The sequence below is a fragment of the Cyrtonyx montezumae genome, unplaced genomic scaffold, assembly GCF_038088225.1.
Source record: "Cyrtonyx montezumae isolate F1298 unplaced genomic scaffold, pur_monq_1.0 scaffold_36, whole genome shotgun sequence".
Lineage (NCBI taxonomy): Eukaryota > Metazoa > Chordata > Aves > Galliformes > Odontophoridae > Cyrtonyx > Cyrtonyx montezumae.
Genome location: NW_027072041.1, coordinates 5,992,404 through 6,011,154, shown reverse-complemented (window position 1 = coordinate 6,011,154; position 18,751 = coordinate 5,992,404).

The following is an 18,751-nucleotide window of genomic DNA, read 5'->3' as shown; positions in this document are numbered from 1 at the left end:
ATTTTTGGCAAATTGAATGTGCTGTATTGATATGTATCTATGTAATTGTATTGTATGTCTTATAGCTAATTCACATTTTAAATAATGTTATTTTATTTACTTTTTTTAAGAGAGAAGAATGTAAATTTTGTCAGTTTATTTCTGACTAGGGATTTGTTGTTGTTTTTTATTTACGAAACAAAAAAAATACTATAGTACAGAGCGGTACTAGCATCGTGCTGTATAAAATCATTTGCACATTCCTGAGTAGAAGTAAATTATAGACACCCAGACAGTGGCCGTTCACATCTGAATCTTTTTAAAGCTTGGCAGGGCTTTATTCAGGCATGGAAACCAGTTTTATGAGAAGAACATAAGCTGTTAGATCTGGGATTGGAACATAAGCTCTTTATATTTGACAGATTTGCATTAGGTTACTTTTACCTTCCTAAGAACCTTTTATTAGAAAAATGAGTTTAGAGATGGTTCAAGCCACTGCACATAAATACTAGTGGGTATATGCTGTTTCCCTAAAAAAAAAAATAAAAAAAAAAAAATAATAAAATAACAACCCAGAACGTCAGATAAATTAAACAGTATTGCAGAAATTCCAGCAACTTTAGATAACAACAGCCAAAAAATCACGTCACAACTGTAAGGTGTAAAAGCGTTTTGTTTAATAAAGCTAAAGTTCATAGATGTAGGTTATAAAAAGTGACACTGACATTCTAAATAGGTGATGAAAGCAGCTAGTGTAATGTACAGCATTACAGAATGGGTCCTGGTATTGCTATAAATGCAACAGAGCTTCTTGTTTTACAGTTTCACAATTGATATTATCCCTTCTTTCAACCTGGGAATGCATTGGCCGTGCTGAATTTGGTGATACGGATAGAACTGTGTCCTGAGACAGAGAAAAAAAAAGACAGTGGTGTCTAACTGAGGTTTGATTTGGTGTTTTTATGGTTTGTTTTTTTTTTTGTCGTGGAATATTAGGTCTGGGAGAAGCAAGTGTTGTTTTAAGTTTTGTATAAAAGCGAAACAAAGTTTACTCATGCTTTGTAGTTATATTGTGATTGCAAAAGTGTGTGCCACTGGTCTTCTTCTGGTGTATTTTAAGTAAGTTGAACCTGTGGCGATGTTTAGATCATTGGAGCATGTTCTGAAAAAAAAAACAAAAAATAACAAAAAAAAAACCATAGCATGCCAAGGCAAGCTTTACACAAATCACCTAACACAGCATCACAGTGTGACAGTTTACAAAAACATTTCCTTTTTAAATGACACAGCTGTTCCCACTTGCAGTATACTGTTTTTGTTCTTGTGTTGTTGTTGTTGCTGTTGTTTTAACTGGTGATTTCTACTATGCCTTATAGTACTTGAGTCCAGAAGTTTGTGCCTCTAACGTGAAGCTGAAGGCAAAAAAAAAAATAACACAGAAACCCTTTTAACTTTGCCAAAATTACGTGATTTTGTTGAATGTCATGAATGGGTGAGGAGGGAAGGAAAACGTCTTGGTAACCTGTGTATTCTAGATGTTCGCTAGCGCAAGAAAGCTGTAATATGTGTTTTACAGAAACCTTAAACTTGCCTTTTTCACTCATTATCTGGCACTGTCCTTGCATATGTAGGATGATGCAGCTATAAGGGCAGTTTACATTTTATAATTCAGACTCTTTTGATTGTCGAGGTGTATGAACTGTAATTTTTAATCATACTGCCACATGATTGTGAATCAGTTTTTTTAAGTTTGAAAGTGGAGAAGACTTTTTATGCTGGATATCAGTCAGAATTGACTGCACGAGTTGCAAAAACTTATATGGGGGGAAAAGGGCTGCATATAAAGATGTTGCTAAGCTCCCAGCCTTTGGTTGTAAGGGTCAAAAGTCTTTCAGATTATTCAGCCTAAGGACCCTCTCCTTGTTAAACATTCTTCAGAAAAGAATGGCTTATTAGGAGAAAACAAGACACATTAACCCACATGAAAAATAAAATTTACCCAAATTATTTATTATATGTGCTGCTGTTCTTGAAGCTCTGTGCATGGTTATCCTGCATACTGTAAACTAATGAAGTGTGCACAGCACATTAACAAGGCCTACAAATGACCTACCTCTAGCTAAGAGACCAGTAAAATATATACATTTTGAAGAGACCATCATAAGATAGGAAATTAAAACGGACATGATTTACATAGTCAACTACTGTAATTTAGAAATTCACACTTTTGTAAATACAGTCCCTCTTTCGACATAAACCATAAATTCTGAAATTTAGTATGCATTAAACAACTAAAGCCATCTGTCCTTGTCTAATTTGTTAGTTTAGAGGTCTTTGTTAGTAGAGGTCGTGCAGAACTGTATGTTTTCTGTTGAGGAGTTACTGATTGTTTCCTCTTTTTTGTCTTATATTTACCCATAACACTTTGAGTTGTATCAGTCAAAACAGAAGCATTTCCATGTAATCAATAATCCAGTCATTATCTAGTTAAGGGGATATTGCTGTAAGTTTCACTCAAGCTTTTTCACAGTAGCCATGCTGCAGGGGAAAAAATAATAATAATTAAAAAAAAAAAAAAGGAATTAAGGGGAATTTTGAAGACAGTGTATAAATACAAGATAAATCAGATCAATCTTACTGTAAAGCTGTGGGTTGTTTTTTTTTTGTTTCGTTTTGTTTTTCTTGAAATACAGTCTAAGCTGAAGCCTGTTGCTGGTTTCCTCATTTACCATGCTGTAGGAAATCCTTATTTGACCAATTTTTTTTTATTATTATTGTGGGGGTGGGGGTGGGGATGTCAGATACATTTTTAAACTTGCAGTATTTAAAAATAAAGATCATATTTGCTGTTCTTAACGTGTCGTTTAAATGCATGTATTGTCTGTTGTTCCAGGGACAGAAATTGTTGGGGAGTTGTTTTTTCTTTTCTTTTTTTGGTGGGTTGTATAATTACTGCCCCTCAAAAATGTTCCCGTTTAAAAATACAGTATTTTTGGCCATAACTTTGTACTGCAGCTTCCTCATTCCTGGAAATCTAGCTTTCCTTTTATATTGTTTGGACTTAGTGTTCTCCCAGTTTCTTATTATGATAAGTGTTGAATGAATGTATCATTGTGTGATTCCTTTTTAATTATATATGCTTTGTCTTCAACATCTAAATACTGAAATTTCTAGACTATCGCAGCCAGAAAGTTTGAAACACTTAAAATTTGGTGAACTGTAGGTAGGCATTGCTAAACATCTTACTAAAAGGCTTTTTTTTTTTTTTTTGGCTTGTGTATAATGAAAACATTAGCAGAAAACTTTCAGAATTTTCACATTGTTAAGTATCTGGCTGATATTCTACTGCAAGAGTGGAGTTTCTTTAGTCTTTTTATTTGCCTGAGTAATTATGGGAATAGTGGAGAGATGCCTGCATGTTGCATTTCAGGTGTCTGGCTTGTATCTGTTCAGAGTCAGAGGATCTCAGACTTTTATTGCTGAAGAAATATAATTTCAGGCCACTTGGCAAAGATGAGCTTCTTCTCTACTGTGTGATTACAACAGTTAAAGTAAGATTCTTGGAATTCAATTAGTTTTTACAAGTAAGGACTTCAGTGAATTGCTATTGATTTTTCTTTCCTGTTGCAGAATATAAGGGAGAAGGAACTGTAAGGAAGAATGTATTTAACCTCACTGATGTTACATTATGTAACATCTGTGCCTGATCTCAGCTGCATGATCTTTTACCTTTCCTTTGTGTCCGCCTGGTGGAAAACCACAGCAGAACAAAAAACAGCCTTTTTTCTTTTTTTTTTTTTTTTTGTTCTTCTTCCTTGGCTGTTTTAGCAGCCTGATTTCCAGGGTTTTGAGCTAATCAACAGTTCAGACGAATTCGAACCCAACTAAGTGGAAGAGATAGAACTGTGTGCACAGAAAATTTAGAAGTCAGGGGAAAAGGGGGGAAAGCCTTCCCTCTTTTTAAAACCTAATTGTGAAGTTTTCATAAGCAGCGAGTAGCGTACTCATTTTATGCATTCCAGGGGAAACTGGCTATTCTGGCTGGAAAAGCTGGTCTGAAAGCTCTACGATGCAATTTTCATCCTGGGAAAAGGACTTTGAAGAGGTGGTAAGAAAACAAAAACCTCTTTGTAATCTATTCCTATAAAGGTGCTTCTGTACATACATTCAAAACCCAGCTGTAAATCAGACTGAAACAAACAAGTCATACTTGCTGCTAGGCAAGTAAAAGAAGTGGGCTTTCAACAGTCTCCAGCAAACAACTAATTAATTAATTAAAATTCCCTTCTTAAGGTATTCAGAATGCCATGTTGCAGTTTGTGGCATTCAAGGCTTAATGTATCATTGCCTAAGATGCTCCTTCTCTGTTCACATTCTCTCTTCTCCATCACATTCATTGCTTCCTGCCTTCCAAAAAAAATGTTTCCACAGTATATGTACTTTATTTTATAGAGTACTTTCTGATCCTTCCAAATTAGGTATGAATTGCTCTGCTGATATTGAACAATTGATTAAGTGTGAATAATACAGCACACATTCTCTTACACATTCCTCCTGTCCTTTTGTTCTGATTTATTCTTCTGTATCTTACTTTTATCCTCTTTGTCATAAAGAGGTTGGTTGAAGTATCAGATTCAGTTCTCACAATGATTACAGAATTGATAGTACTGGTTAAATTAAAGGCAAACTGCTAATAAGAATAACTTCAGGAAGTCCTCATAGAGAAGAACCAGTTAACCTTCTGGACATACATTGCAGAGAGCAAAACTATACAATACAACTGAAAGACCTAGTATTTTAATGCGGGTGAAAATTACCTATTTTAATATGACATTTCACACTGTCTATAGAGAATTGTATTTGTCACTGAAAATTTGTTTTTGTTTTTTTGGTTTTTTTTCCTACAGTCCTCTATGAGGTGGTTGATGCAATGACCAGACTGGCACTCAAGTGAAGAGGTGCATTAACTTTGACAATAAGTTCAAATGTATTCCTGCAGAAATTAGCTATTACATGTGATTATTTTATATGATGCTAACAGAAAAGGATGACTTGCATGCAGTAAAAAACAGTAAATAATATTGCACTTTTATACATTTATGATAAAGAGGAATTGCTCACCCTAAAAATAAAATTCCATTTATCTCAAGATGAAGTATTGGAAGTCTCTTAACAACTGTCAGCTACGTGTGCACACAGTTTTGATTATTGTATGCAGGAGGTTGATTTGTCGTCACGTGCTGTAGAATATTTGCTTTGTTCTGAATGCTGCTTTCCAAAATTCAGAACAATGTTGTATATCAAAATCTTGATTTCTCCTTTTCTTAGGAGAATATGGAAGGCAGGGTCATTGATGTCTTCACAGTTATTGGTAAGACTTGATTTATTCTGACTTAAGAAACTGACTGAAGTGTTAAAGTCTGTGATTAAGGTTTTTCTTCAAGCTCTTTAGAACTTTTTGTATATATATATAATATATATATATTGCATGTTAACATTTATAGACTCCTTACTTTCCCATTTAAGAGTTCAGTAAGAGATGCAATAGCTGAGTGCTTGAAGTGGTGACTTGAAAGTGCAACAGAGGAATAGTTTAATGCTGCAAAAGACATAAAAGGCAAATCTTGCATTGTGGATAAATAAATGAAACTGATTTCACTAGTAAGACTTGCAAAATATGGATAAATTCATTATTTTGTCTTAACATTAGAAAATGGCTGCGGTAGTCTAGCAGATGTTCTTAATTATGAAAGAGATTCTTGTATGCTAGACTATATAAATGGAAGGCAAATGACTTTCTACAGCTCTCCAGCACATACTGTTTTGATTTGCTGTCACAGAGAGCCACAGGTATATCCTCTGTTTATTCTTTGGTTGCCCAGCAGGTGAAACGAGAGGTCTCATCCACTAGAAATTTAATACAACAGCAGACAAGCTTCACTGCTACAGACTTCATTTTCTGCAGTCTATTCATATTCATTTATCTTTTTCTTTCAATAATTCTGTACTCAATCCATTGCTAAATCCAGAGAATGAAAACAGGCAAATTTCTTGCCCTGCTGGACTCCACAGAGGTGATGAAAAACAAACCTTATCCTTCAAGGAGGCTTTTTTTTTTTTAGTGCAGTCACCTGAATTTTCTCAGAAATTTCTTCAATACTTGCTAGTTTAAGTACTGTAAGTCACAGAGTTTGAAGCATTAGTCTGAGGAAAGCAGACAAATCTAGACAGAAGTCTATCTTGAGTACACTGTCTCAAACTCACATAGCATTATTTACAATGCTAGTAACTACTGGGAAATTCCTTCATGATATACTGCTGTCACTGTGCCCTTCTTTGCTAGCTGTGAACCCAAGGTCATCAAGGGTAGAAAGTTTGGCAGGAATTATTTGCATGTGATTCAGAGCAAGAGTAGATCTTCTGTTCTTACTCTGGAACAAAATTTCTTCACAGCAGATACCTTCTTCATTTTCAATTTTTTTTTTTAAAGCTTCAGAAAGAGCAAAGGCTAATAACTTAGTACACACACAATAGGCTAATAACTTAGTACACACACAATGCAGGCAACAGAATCATAGAATCACAGAATGGTTTGGGTTGGAAGAGATCTTTAAGATCATCTAGTTCCAACCCCTTGTTATAGACAGGGATTCCTCCCTCAAGACCAAGTTGCTCAAAGCCCTATCCAGCCTGGCCTTGAACGTTCCAGAGAGGGGATAGCCTGTTCCAGTGTCTCACCACCCTTGCAGTAAAGGAAGATCTTCCTAGTATCAAGTTTAAATCTGTCCTCTCCCAGTTTAAAACCATTTCTTGTCCTATTGCTACATACTCTCATAAAAAGTCCCCCTCCCAACTTTCCTGTAAGCCCACTCAGCTGCCAGGGCATACTGCTGGCTTGCCATCAGCCAGAGATCCCAGAACCCTTTCCATGGGTCTGTGCTCCAGCCTCTCTTCCCTCATTCTGGACATATATTCAGAATTGTCCTGTCTCAGCTACAGAATCTGAAACTTGCTGTTGTTAAACTTTGTCTTGTTGATTTTCTAACCCTCTAATATGCCAAGATCTCTCTGCAGGGCTTCACAACCCAACAGCTCCTGTCAATCTGGTGTTCTCTGCAAACTTAACTATGCATTCAAATCCTGTGTCCAACTCATTGATGAAAACAGCAAGAGAAAACTGGCCTAAAGCAGAACCCATGGGAACAACACTAATGACTAGCTGCCAGCCTAATATAACACCATTTACTGTAACAATTTGACCCTGACCTGCCAATTTTTCACCCACTCCATTATGTTCTTGTCTGTACATGTCAAACCTTGGACAGGACAGTAACTGCATTAATTACCATGGCAGCAGAGCTGCAAACTGGATTGTGGAGATCATTAGCAGGAACTTGATGAAGTTCACTGAGCTGCACATCTGAGACTTCGGGTAGGAGACAAAGGTAAAACAGGCAGTATCTTCTTATAGCTAAACTTCAGACAGTTTTTGATAAGTATGAATTTTCTTATTTCTGTACTTTACAATTTTTATATAACATTAAAAATATTTAAATTCTTTCTGAATAGATACTTGAACTAAAGGTCACCAAGAAATTAAGGGGATGCCAGCATTTTCTCCTAAATTTATTCTGACTACATATAGAATCATAGAATCACCAAGGTTGGAAAAGACCTCTAAGATCATCTAGTCCAACTATCCACCTATCACCAATATTTCCTATTAAACCATGTCCTTCAGCACCACACATAAATGTTTCTTGAATACCTCCAGGTTCAATAACTCCACCACCTCCCTGCACAGACTGTTCCAGCACCTGATCAGTCTGTCAGAGAAGTATTTCCTAACATCCAAACTGAATCCTATCTGGTGCAACTTGAGGCCACTCCCTCTCATCCTATCTTCGGTCACCACAACCTCCCTTCAGGTAACTGAGGAGAGAAACAAAGTCTCTCCTGAGCCTCCTCCTGAGCATTTCTAAGTGTTGTGATGATTAGAAAGGGTAGGCAATCATCTGTTCTATTGACACTGCATGGTTTGCAGTCCTTCCCACACTGAATCATGAAATGCTTGATCTTATGTGCACTAACAATGTTGTCTTTTAGAGACCAGGCTGCAGATTGATAAAAGGCAGCATTCATTTTTGATAAATCTTGATGGCTGTTGAACAGCACTGTGAAGTTCTAGACCTTTTTCTTTCATCCTTATACTTTCAACCACATTAAATCATCCGCACAACTTTCCATATAGCTCTTGTGCTAAACACAGGATTTTTTTTCACCATTATTTTATGTGGTTCTCATGCAATGGGCATACACAAACTCAGTTCTCTTGTGTTTCTAACCTTTTCCTTCTGAGTCTCTGAATATAACAGTGGAGTATTTTCAAATTTTAGTAGTTAGTATTTTAGAATTTAAACCCTACTACAGCATAAGGTTTGAGTTTTTCATCTGAATCTGATTACAGCTTAGATTTTGCTCAAAATTTAATCACTCAACAATTCAGTTATTCACATTCTATTTTTGTCATCCATAAAGGACTCCTTTAAGTGTTCCCCACTGACCTTATCCGTAAACCCAATACTAAGTTTTAACTCTAGCTCTCAGGGCTTTTCATTAGTGTGGCTTGCAACATAACAACAGTGACTTTTTGCATTGACTACAATTACTACTTTAAGAAGACTACATAAAGCAGGCTGGTTGGCATTCATAGTAAAACACATATTTTCTCTGTATTTAGTTCCTGGGAAATCAAAATTTTGAGGTTATAAAATACAAGTGAACCAATGAATTAACTAAAATGGTAAAGCTGGCAGGATTAGGAAGGGAGATAGGAAGTATATTGTGAACTATTGAATTAAACAAGAATGCAACTAATTACTCTTAAGTACTCCTAATTATTCCTGCCCATACTGTGTTAGAAACTTGTGTTTTGGAGAATATGAACCTAGCCAGTTAAAAAAAAACCCATTAATTTATTTGTCCAACAATTACACACAGGAATTTATTAAAAACAAAATTTTTGCACAAAACCTGAAGCAGACTTTAAAAAAAAAAAAAGAGTTACAGTGAGAAAGATTAGTTATTGTATGTCCTGAAGTCAGTTACTGCAAGGCACTAGTAATAAAAAAACTGATGAAGACTATTATGGGCAAAAAGAGGAAAGTTCCTGGAAGTAATCCATGTACCTGAGACTTCAAAACTGCCAACTTACAAACACTAGGGAAAATTACGAGTGAGTTCTGCAAGAAAAAATAAGCACAGTGTAGTGTGAAACAAAACAAAAATAAAACAAAACAAAACAAAGATAATTTTTAAGAGATTTATTAAATTAAAAAAGAAAAAATTACTACCAAGACTATTTGGCAAAAATTTCATCTTGATTTAGTCACTAGAGAAATGGTAAAAATGTAACATACAGAAAAAGTGGTAGAAAGTATACAAAATGATAAAGGGAATGTTAAATAACAACTGCTTAAAGAGTAAGTTGGTACAAAAAAGGCAGGTATGTGCAAGTATACTAGGAACAAAATACACTAAGTATGTTTTAATGCCAGTGTGTATTTACTGAATTGTTAAAACAGGAGGATGAAGAAATTATGAAACTGGCATAACAGATCTGGGGGGTGTGGCTGAATACATTCTAATCTGTTTGTAACTGGAGATAATTGCGAATAATGCTGAGCAGGAACTCAGTCAAGCCCAGATAACTTGCTGCCAGAAGTTCGAAGGAGATTTTGCTCTGTTCAATATGAAGTTTTAATACATCGTGTACTCCCTAAGAAACACCAGCAGATTGGAACAGCGTGGCTGTGGTGCATTATCTTCTGCAGTTTAGTTAATGGAATGCTGCATTTGGTCAGCACAAGTAAACACCCTGATAAATTTTCAGAAGTGTTTGCCTGAATGTTACTGAATACTTCCTGATAAAATGAAGAGCAGGACTCAAAGTGATACGATCAGGCTTTGTAGCCCTGGTCTGCATTAGTAACTATGACACTGTGCAAATGGATTCTGGCTCTTCTCCCTTTCTGATAGGGGCAGTGGAGCTGTGAGAGTGAAAACAGTTCATCCAAACCAGCTCTGGTGATGCATCAGTGCTAGTGAAGTTTAGACTATATGATAGAAGATAAAATAAAAATGCAAAACTTTACCATATTTTCCAGCATCTGAAACATCTATTTTTTCCAAAACACCTTTTAAGCCAATATGTTTCCGTGTCTCTCTTTGAACCTGAAGTTTTTATTACCACCTCAGAACACTTGAACCTGACAGAATCTAAGGACTGCTGATCTTTGGGCCCAACACTAAAAGGAGAAGGTGGTTCTATTTCCTGCATGAATACTGACATATCTATGTAACACTCAATAGTGGTTTAAATAGAAAAAATAGGGGGTTTCTTTCCATTTAAAAAAAAAAAAAGATCACTTGTAGTTATACATGCATTAGCTCTTGCCCACCAAAAGCCTTTATAAAACACACTTAAAACACATTAAGAAATCTAATAAGATCAGGTACATGTGGAGTTATTCAAGAAAATTTACGTACATGGCAAATATTTAGGATTTTAGAGAGAATTCTTTCTTCTTTCTTTTACCCTTCATCTTATGAAAATAATTATCTGACAATTCCTTTGCTTCAACATTCATTCATCTTCCTTTTTGTTAATCAACAATTTTATTTGTTAATCAACAGTTTTATTTAGCTTTCACTGCTTTTTTCCTTATTTGCTGTATGAGGGTATAATCTCACATTGCAAATATGATGTTTGTCTGATGTACAATAAAATTAGCAAAACTGTCAAAGGTAACTCGTAGACATCAGTCAGAAGGAAATCTGAGCTTGTTTTCAAACTACACACTTCAAGGATCAGACTTCCCTTTTACTTGTTTTTTTATTTCATCCAATTATTGTTCACTTTCTAAGTGCTAATTTAACTGCTATCCTTCAATCCAGGCATTAGCATTGTAGAGCAAGAGCTCAGTCAATAATGTGCACTTGGAGGAAGGTTGAATCTGGCATATTTTTCACCACACCAGTTATTTGGGATCATTAAACCTGTCAGACTTGTTTGGGCCACGAAGAAGGCTTCTCTGAGTCCATTCCTTTTAAGGAGCACAGCTACTGTGAGTTACAGAGCAATGAAATGCATAAAGTACACAAAGTGACAAAGAAAATAAAGAAGTCAGACAGTCTGAAACTTTATCACTGTGTAAAATAACAAAACAAACAGAAACTCAACCACCCACCTAAAGAGAAAGCCACATGATTGTTAGTGCATTTAGTTTATTTTAATCTCCCAATTTTGATACGTGCGTAACATTTAGAGTCTGTTTCTCATTAAATCCCTATATCTTATGTGACTGTTTAGTCCTGAGAGAAGTGGACATAAACCACTACCAAATAAAATCCTTTATCCATTTTTCACATGTTAAAATGACCATGAGTGCCTACAACAAGAGATTCCTTATTCTCTGGTACTTCTCAACTGAATGACTAGGCTCTTATAATACTGCTCTTGCTCACATATGTAGGAATACAGCCTTAGCTAGGAATAGAACCAATACCATATACATAAATAAGGTTTAAAACTGAATTATTATAGTTATCAGGTATTCAGCATTGAAGCTCTCTGTATCAACATTACCCAAAAGACCACTTCCAGATATTGGGAAAAAAAAAAAAACACTCTAAAAAAGGAAGTAACTTCCCTCACTGCACCTACATTGATAATTTCTGCACGTAATTTTTCTAAAGTGTGATCTGTCCCACAAACTCCTATATTCAGTTCCCTTTTTTATTCAGCCAATTGTTTTTGTGCAGAACAGATAATAAAATGTGAGTTTATGAAACAGCAGTTCATTCAGCTGCAGCTGTTCCTCACATTCCTACCTGCACTCATATCCACGACATGCAGTCTCCTCCTGGTTGTTATGGAGCAATTCTTTTTGGTAGTTTTAGTGATATAAATGTGGACGTTCCAACCGTTGTATCTGGTTTAGGACTTTTTTTACAAGATATTGGAAAAGTCTTCTGCCTGTCCTTCACAAGGTCAAACAAAATTACAAGTTCACTTTAAGAAAAAAGACTGATTTAAAGCACCTTTTCTCCACTGCATGCAAACATGTATTTTTATGTAAAGAATGTGAGGAAATGAAGTTATAGAGTCAGTCATTTGAGTTGAAGGGACACTTAGAGGTCACTGACTCCAACTCCCCTGCAATGAACAGGGGCACCTACAGCTAGATCAGGCTGTAGATCAAGCAGGTTTCACCACTGATGCTTACTTGTAATCAAGTCAGAACTGATCCCTGCTTCTGAAATCTTGCCTGAACTCAGAAATACTTATACAATACATCTCTTGCTGACCCCTTGTTTTTGATGTCTTAACATGTTGCGTATGTGGAAGTGCGTACCTCCGGTTAATGGCAGATTAGCCATAGGTGTTAATGGTAAGTATTACTGGGTAGTTACTACAGGTCTACAAAAGATCACCTTAATCTTCTGTGCAGACTCTTTGCATTAACTCATGATAAAGCCTCTGCAAGTTGCTACAGACAGGAGTGGCTGCCAGGCTCTGTGGTGTTTATATTTCTATCCAACTGTGCTGAGAGATGCAGCAGCATTTTGGATAAACAAAGGCTTCACGAGCTCAGCAGAAATTATCAGCAGCCTTATAATCTTCATAGACCTAATGCTCAGATGCAGGACGATCAAAGGGCAAGCAGTGCTAGTTTGTTCCAAACAGCAACAGCTTAGCAGACAAAAGGACACTGATGACGAGGAGAAAGCTTAAATATGTTACATAAATACTAGTTCAAGGAATAAGTTGCATAAATAACTTCCTGCAATGCACTAACTTGTTCTTAGATGGAGAAGTAGATGAAATACAGTATAATATGTCAGGAAGAATTCTTCAGCCTAGCCAGTAAAAACTGTGTGGGTGAGGAAATCCACACTCAGTGGGAAGTTGTATGGCACCAGGCATTGCTATGGTATGAAAACACCCTCAGTTGAAGCCCAGCCCATTAAGGGACAGGAAACTGTGTGGCTTCCCTTTTCCTCTCCTTGCCTTCACCCTGCCTATGTCTCTGTGCTTTTATTTTGTTGATATTGAAGAACCGCAGATGGGAGAACTGGGAACCTTTCCCTTTGGGAAAGGAATGTTTTTGATGCTTTGTAAGCAGTGGGCTGACCAGGCAGAACTATGAAGAAAACTCACATGGAACAACCTTGACAACTTTTTGTATATATATATTTTTGCTTTAGAGTAACACCAGTCAAGGTAAGAGATATCCTTAGAGATCAATCAAGGTAAGAGATAGTCTAAATGTGGATTGCACACACTCTGTATTTCCCTTGGAATGCCAACCATAATGTGGGAACAGAGACAGGATCTGAATCCTCAAAATTGTCTGGGCAATGGGAACTATACTGCTCTCTGTATTTCACCAAGAAACCTTAGTGCTGACACTTACCTCTCATTATGTGTACTGGTCATCAAATGCTATTAGACAAGGTGAGTATTTACCTCTTTAGCAATGAATAACATTATTTGGAGAACAACCATGTTTGCAAAAACCCCCACTATCAATGTACTCAGAGGAGTCTTCACTTCATGAAGGCATTCTGAAGAATTGGTAGCGCCAAAAAAAAAAAAAAAAAAAAGCTATGAAATATTTAGCTTTCAAATTATGAAGCAACTTCTTCATAATTGCTTACTCCAACATGTGTAGGTGGAGTGACTCCATAGTGAGGTGGAGTGACAAGGCCAGATTTTCATGTGCAAATGGCAGAATCGGGTCCTGAGATGGGTAGCTTTAATTCATAGAATCATAGGGCTTGGAAGGGACCTCAATAGATCATGGAGTCCAACCCCCTGCCAAAGCAGTTCCCTACACCAGGTCGCACAGGTAGGCATCCAGGCAGGTCTTGAATATTTCCAGAGAAGGAGACTCCACACCCCCCCTGGGCAGCCCGTGCCAGTGCTCCGTCACCCTCACCATAAAACTATATCTATCCCCTTGGTAAATGATTTGCTTGAGTAATCTTTACCAAAATTATTTTGTCTCTTAAATTGCTTTTCAACTATCTAGCTTTTACTTCTGATTGTGGATTAGGATATTGTAATTGGATTGTAAGCATTTTAGATTGCGTATTTTGAAAATAGTAGTTACTGGCTTGTAATTTGTAGTCTTAAGTGTCTCTTTGGGTCTGGAAGCTGTATTTTTCTTCAGTGCAAATTATAACCTCTAAAGGTGAGTTATAACCCTCTCTTTATGAGATTTAAATCATCGCATTTTATGACTACTAATTTATTTTTCTCTTGTCTCCTTGATAAGTTCCATCCATCTATGCTAAGTTTAGTACAACAGCCACGGGAAAGCAAAATATTAACAGGTTAATATATGCTTCATCTGTGAGCCTGCTCATAAAAGAAAGTTCTTAACAGATTGTTCTTCTCATCTTTTGATAGAACACAGTGTTGGAATACCTATTTCGAGAAACCATTTCCAGGCACATGCAGGAGAAAAAAATCAGGGATAGTTTACATGGGTTCGCTAAGGAGGAATCATAGCTTCACCAAGCTGTTAATTTTCTATAATGAAATGGCCAAGTAACTCCACGGGTCAGTAGGTGGTCCAGCCTTGTTCAACATCTTCACTGATAATTTGGAAAATGTGGCAGAATGTAATCTCTGCAAGTCTGCAGATGACACAAAAATGGATGTAAGTGGATGAATCACCAGGGTCACTGAGAGGGACCTCAGCAGGCTGGAGAGATGTGCTGTCTGGAACCTTGTGCAGAAGAAATATGTTAAACCTGGGAAGGACAAACTCTCTGTTACGGACAGCAAACTGTCTGGAAAGCATCTTTGCAGAAAAAATGCTGGAGGTCCTGTTTGGACAAGACCCAACAATCCACAGCTAAGAAGGCTAATAATGTTTTCGGCTGCACAAGGGAAACTGTTGCCAGCAGATCAAGGGAAGTGATTCTTCCCCTCTACTCAGCCCTGCTGAGGTCACACCTGGAGCGCTGTGTCCAGTTTGCATTTCCCTAACCCCACAGTACAAGAAATAAGGACATACAAGGACATACTGGAAAAAGTCCAATGCAGAGCCAACAAGATGCTCAGGGATCTGGAACTCTTTTCCTGTGAGGACAGGTTGAGGGAGCTGGGACTGTTTGGCCTAGAGAAGGAGAAGCTCAGTGTCTATTTTTCAGTGTTGATAAATACCTGAAGGAAAGACACATAAAGGATGGAGCTGGGCTCATTTCATTGGTATTTAGTAGCAAGACAAGAAGCAGCAGGCACAGACTGGAACACAGAATACTGTACCATAGTGCAAAACCAATGGGAAGAGAGACTCAAACAAGATCTACTGAGTAAATTCTAAAATAACAAGTCAGCCCACTGCTTGTGTTAGTTGATGTGCTGTGGGCACGAACAGTAAGTGACAGCTTTCTGAACACTGGTTTTAATTCTTTGAACTGGAGTGTAAAGCAATAGAGCCTGAAAATCCCCTTGGGCTAATTGTGTGGAAATACCAGACAGCCCCCAAGTGGTTACCAGCAGGGCAGTATAGAGTTAACAAGGTGTTAAAAAAGAAATGTGCTGAAAATTTATTTCACTAATGGAAAATTTTTCCATGTGCGCTACAATGAAGGCTTACAATGGAGACATGAATAAAAGCTATGCTGTTTGGTGAGTTTTAGTCCAAAAGACAGCAAATTGTTTCTAATTAGATCACTCTAAGGAACTTTTCAGGGGAAATGTTTGTTCTGATGGTTTCAATTTAAATAAAGAACATAAGTGGTTCTGCTTTGTCATTTACTGTTAAAGGTAGGATATTAGTCACTACCATTTTCACTGTTTGGTCTACTTTTTGTTAATCTGATTTCCTGTTCTGCTTTGAAGACAGAATTCAAAACTTTGCATGACCAAACCACAACAACAACAACAAAAACTTGTCACAGTTGCGCTTTTCGTATGAAGTCATCACTCTAAACGTGAAGTTCTTGTGTCCTGGACCATGGACTGGGATCAACAAGTTTAACTTTTGATTATATGAGGGCATCATGTTATTTCTAATAGGGTATTATGATATCTTGGATACTGGTGAAGTGCAGACTTTGGAAATCAATAAAAATAACAGGTGTAGACTGACAAAATTAATATTTCCTCACAAAGTGGATTTCTTAGTTCAAAATACATTATTCTATTATTCAATAGCAAGAGAAAGATTGAGAATCAAAAATGTATTCAGTTACAGTTGGTTTTCAGTTGATTGAATTCTACCATAGTGTAGGAAAAAATGCATATCATTTTAGGGAAGTTTTTTTATAAAACTTTCTATCAAAAACTCCAAATCCTCTTTAAACATCCTATTAGATAACCATCATCACATATGAATAATGATTTGCTTAACATATCTGATTATTGCAGATGAAATATGAGTGTAGTTAGCATCTGTAAACTTTCCTTGTCCTTTTATAAACTTGCAGTGTAACAAATTTTCCATTCTTGATACTTTTCTGCAATGACTTTTACTGATAGATATCAAAGCTTTTCTAGATCTGTTGACTTTGGACTTTCATCTATTTGAGCTGATGCAAGATGGACTTTGTGGGCAACATTTTCCTAGTAATGATGCCATCACAGCAGCTGTGTCAATGGTTTGAGGGCAGGTTCAGCCCTTTTCTATGACAACTGGTGCAGGGCACCCACGGACCCATGACGTGGGAAAGGGGAAGGGGGGAAGGGAAGAGGGAAAAGGGCCTAAAAACAAAACAGCGGCAACGATCTGAGGAGAAAAGCTAAATTACTAAGTAAGATATCAGAAAGCAAAATAACACAATATAATACAATATAATTGGAATTGAAGCTAATGAATCAAATAAAATGAGCAAGAGAGAGTGTCCAATAAACCGAAGGCCTTACGCTAACGCTGAAGGCGGACGGCAGCGAGCACCCACTGCTGAGTCCATCCCAAAGGCAAGAGAGTGTCCCGTGACTGCAGACAGTTTTTATCTTTCCCTCTGAGCGTAAACACGTAAGAACGCAAAGCATCGCAAAGTCCTCTGGGGAATGGAGTTGTTCTTCTCTTCTGAGACAGGTATACCTGGAACTATCGATGATCCACGGAGCTGGAGCATTAACTCTTTAACTCCAAATTCACTACATGATGTTATGATCTGGAATACCAATACCAATACCAAAAATCATAAAACTATGACATTCCACTCCTTATTCCACATCACTACATCATGCTTGATAAATATAGAACAAATATTAACATAAATTAAATACACACACAACATATATATGTGTATATACATAGAATTACTGACTGCACTACCCCAGCATCCTACATTCCTACAACATTCCTACATCTTGGAGGTATAGGGTCACGTTTTAAAATCTCACTTTATCTAGTGCTTCTTTAATGGTTGACATTAAGAAGTGATTTTATACCTCCGAAGTACATAATCACATTGACTTTTTTTCTTCTGTTATCTATGCTTTTCAGAGTACATACATTTTATTATCCTATTTCTGCATTCTTTTATACCTAACATAAATAGTGAACTCTATTTTCTTAATTCCCACTACCTGAAGTCTTAAAATCAAGTTCCATTTGTGAGTATCCATTTGTTTTTGAACTGTTTTAATTAAAAATATATTCAATCCAAATCTTCTTGTTTATGCAATTCCATCCTCAAATGAAGTACTGCTTAGCTTAATTTCTCCAAGAATGCATATTATCATGACTGCTTCACACTCAAGCTCTTTTTGAAAGCCATTCCATTTTCTCACATGCTTGTTTCATGTTACGCTGAAGATGTTAACCCTGAAGATTCTTTTAGATAGCTTATGAAAATTGAGAAATAAAAAGCATGTGTTCTTGGATTTGCACAGAGATCCTGTATTCTGTGCTTACAACAAGAGGCAGAGCTCACACAGAGAGAGCTGCTGGAAGACAAAATACAGAAGGAAAACTGTGCACTCTATTTAAGGTCAGGGTAGGGAGCAAAAAGCTTTTAAATTAACTTGTGTACTGCATTATGAAAAGTCAAAAGGTAAAATAGAATGGCTCTGTTTACTGCTCATGTACCACTTTGATAAGGCTTTGATGAAGATTAATCCAGAGTAGATTAAAGAGAACAATAATAAGGAACTAACTTTACATTTCTTAAAAAAATAATTCATATACGTGCAGGAAAGATCTTACATTGTAAATGACAACTTCAAACCAGACTTTTGGTGGTTTTGGTGCTCATAAAAAAAAAAGGAGGGGGGGAGAATATTTGCTTAGCAGTTGAAATTTGTACATAGGGCTATAATTTTCCTGTTTAAATGTAGTTTGCATAGTGCATAGTTACATATGCCTGATGTTGTACTTAGCAGGTTCAAAATGTTTTTACTTTAAATTTTCTTTAAAAATATTAGGAGAGGGCACTGCTGTAATGTAACAGGACTGTTTATTCTGACCTGTAAAAATTTAGGCCAGCAGTTTAATCTGGATTTATCAGTGCATTATTCCCATCAAAAGTAAGAGTTTTGCTGGCAGTGGACAAGGCTCTGTGATTTGGTGTTGTAGATTTTGCTGTTATTGTTTTATTTTTTTTCAAATGAGTTGTATTTGAATTGTATTTACTTCTGCTTCCTAAAATTGGCATGTCAGGACCACTTTACTGATGGCTGTGGAATGTAAAGTCACATCAATAAAAAAAAAAATTCATTTGAGAATTTGTGTTAGACATGTATTCT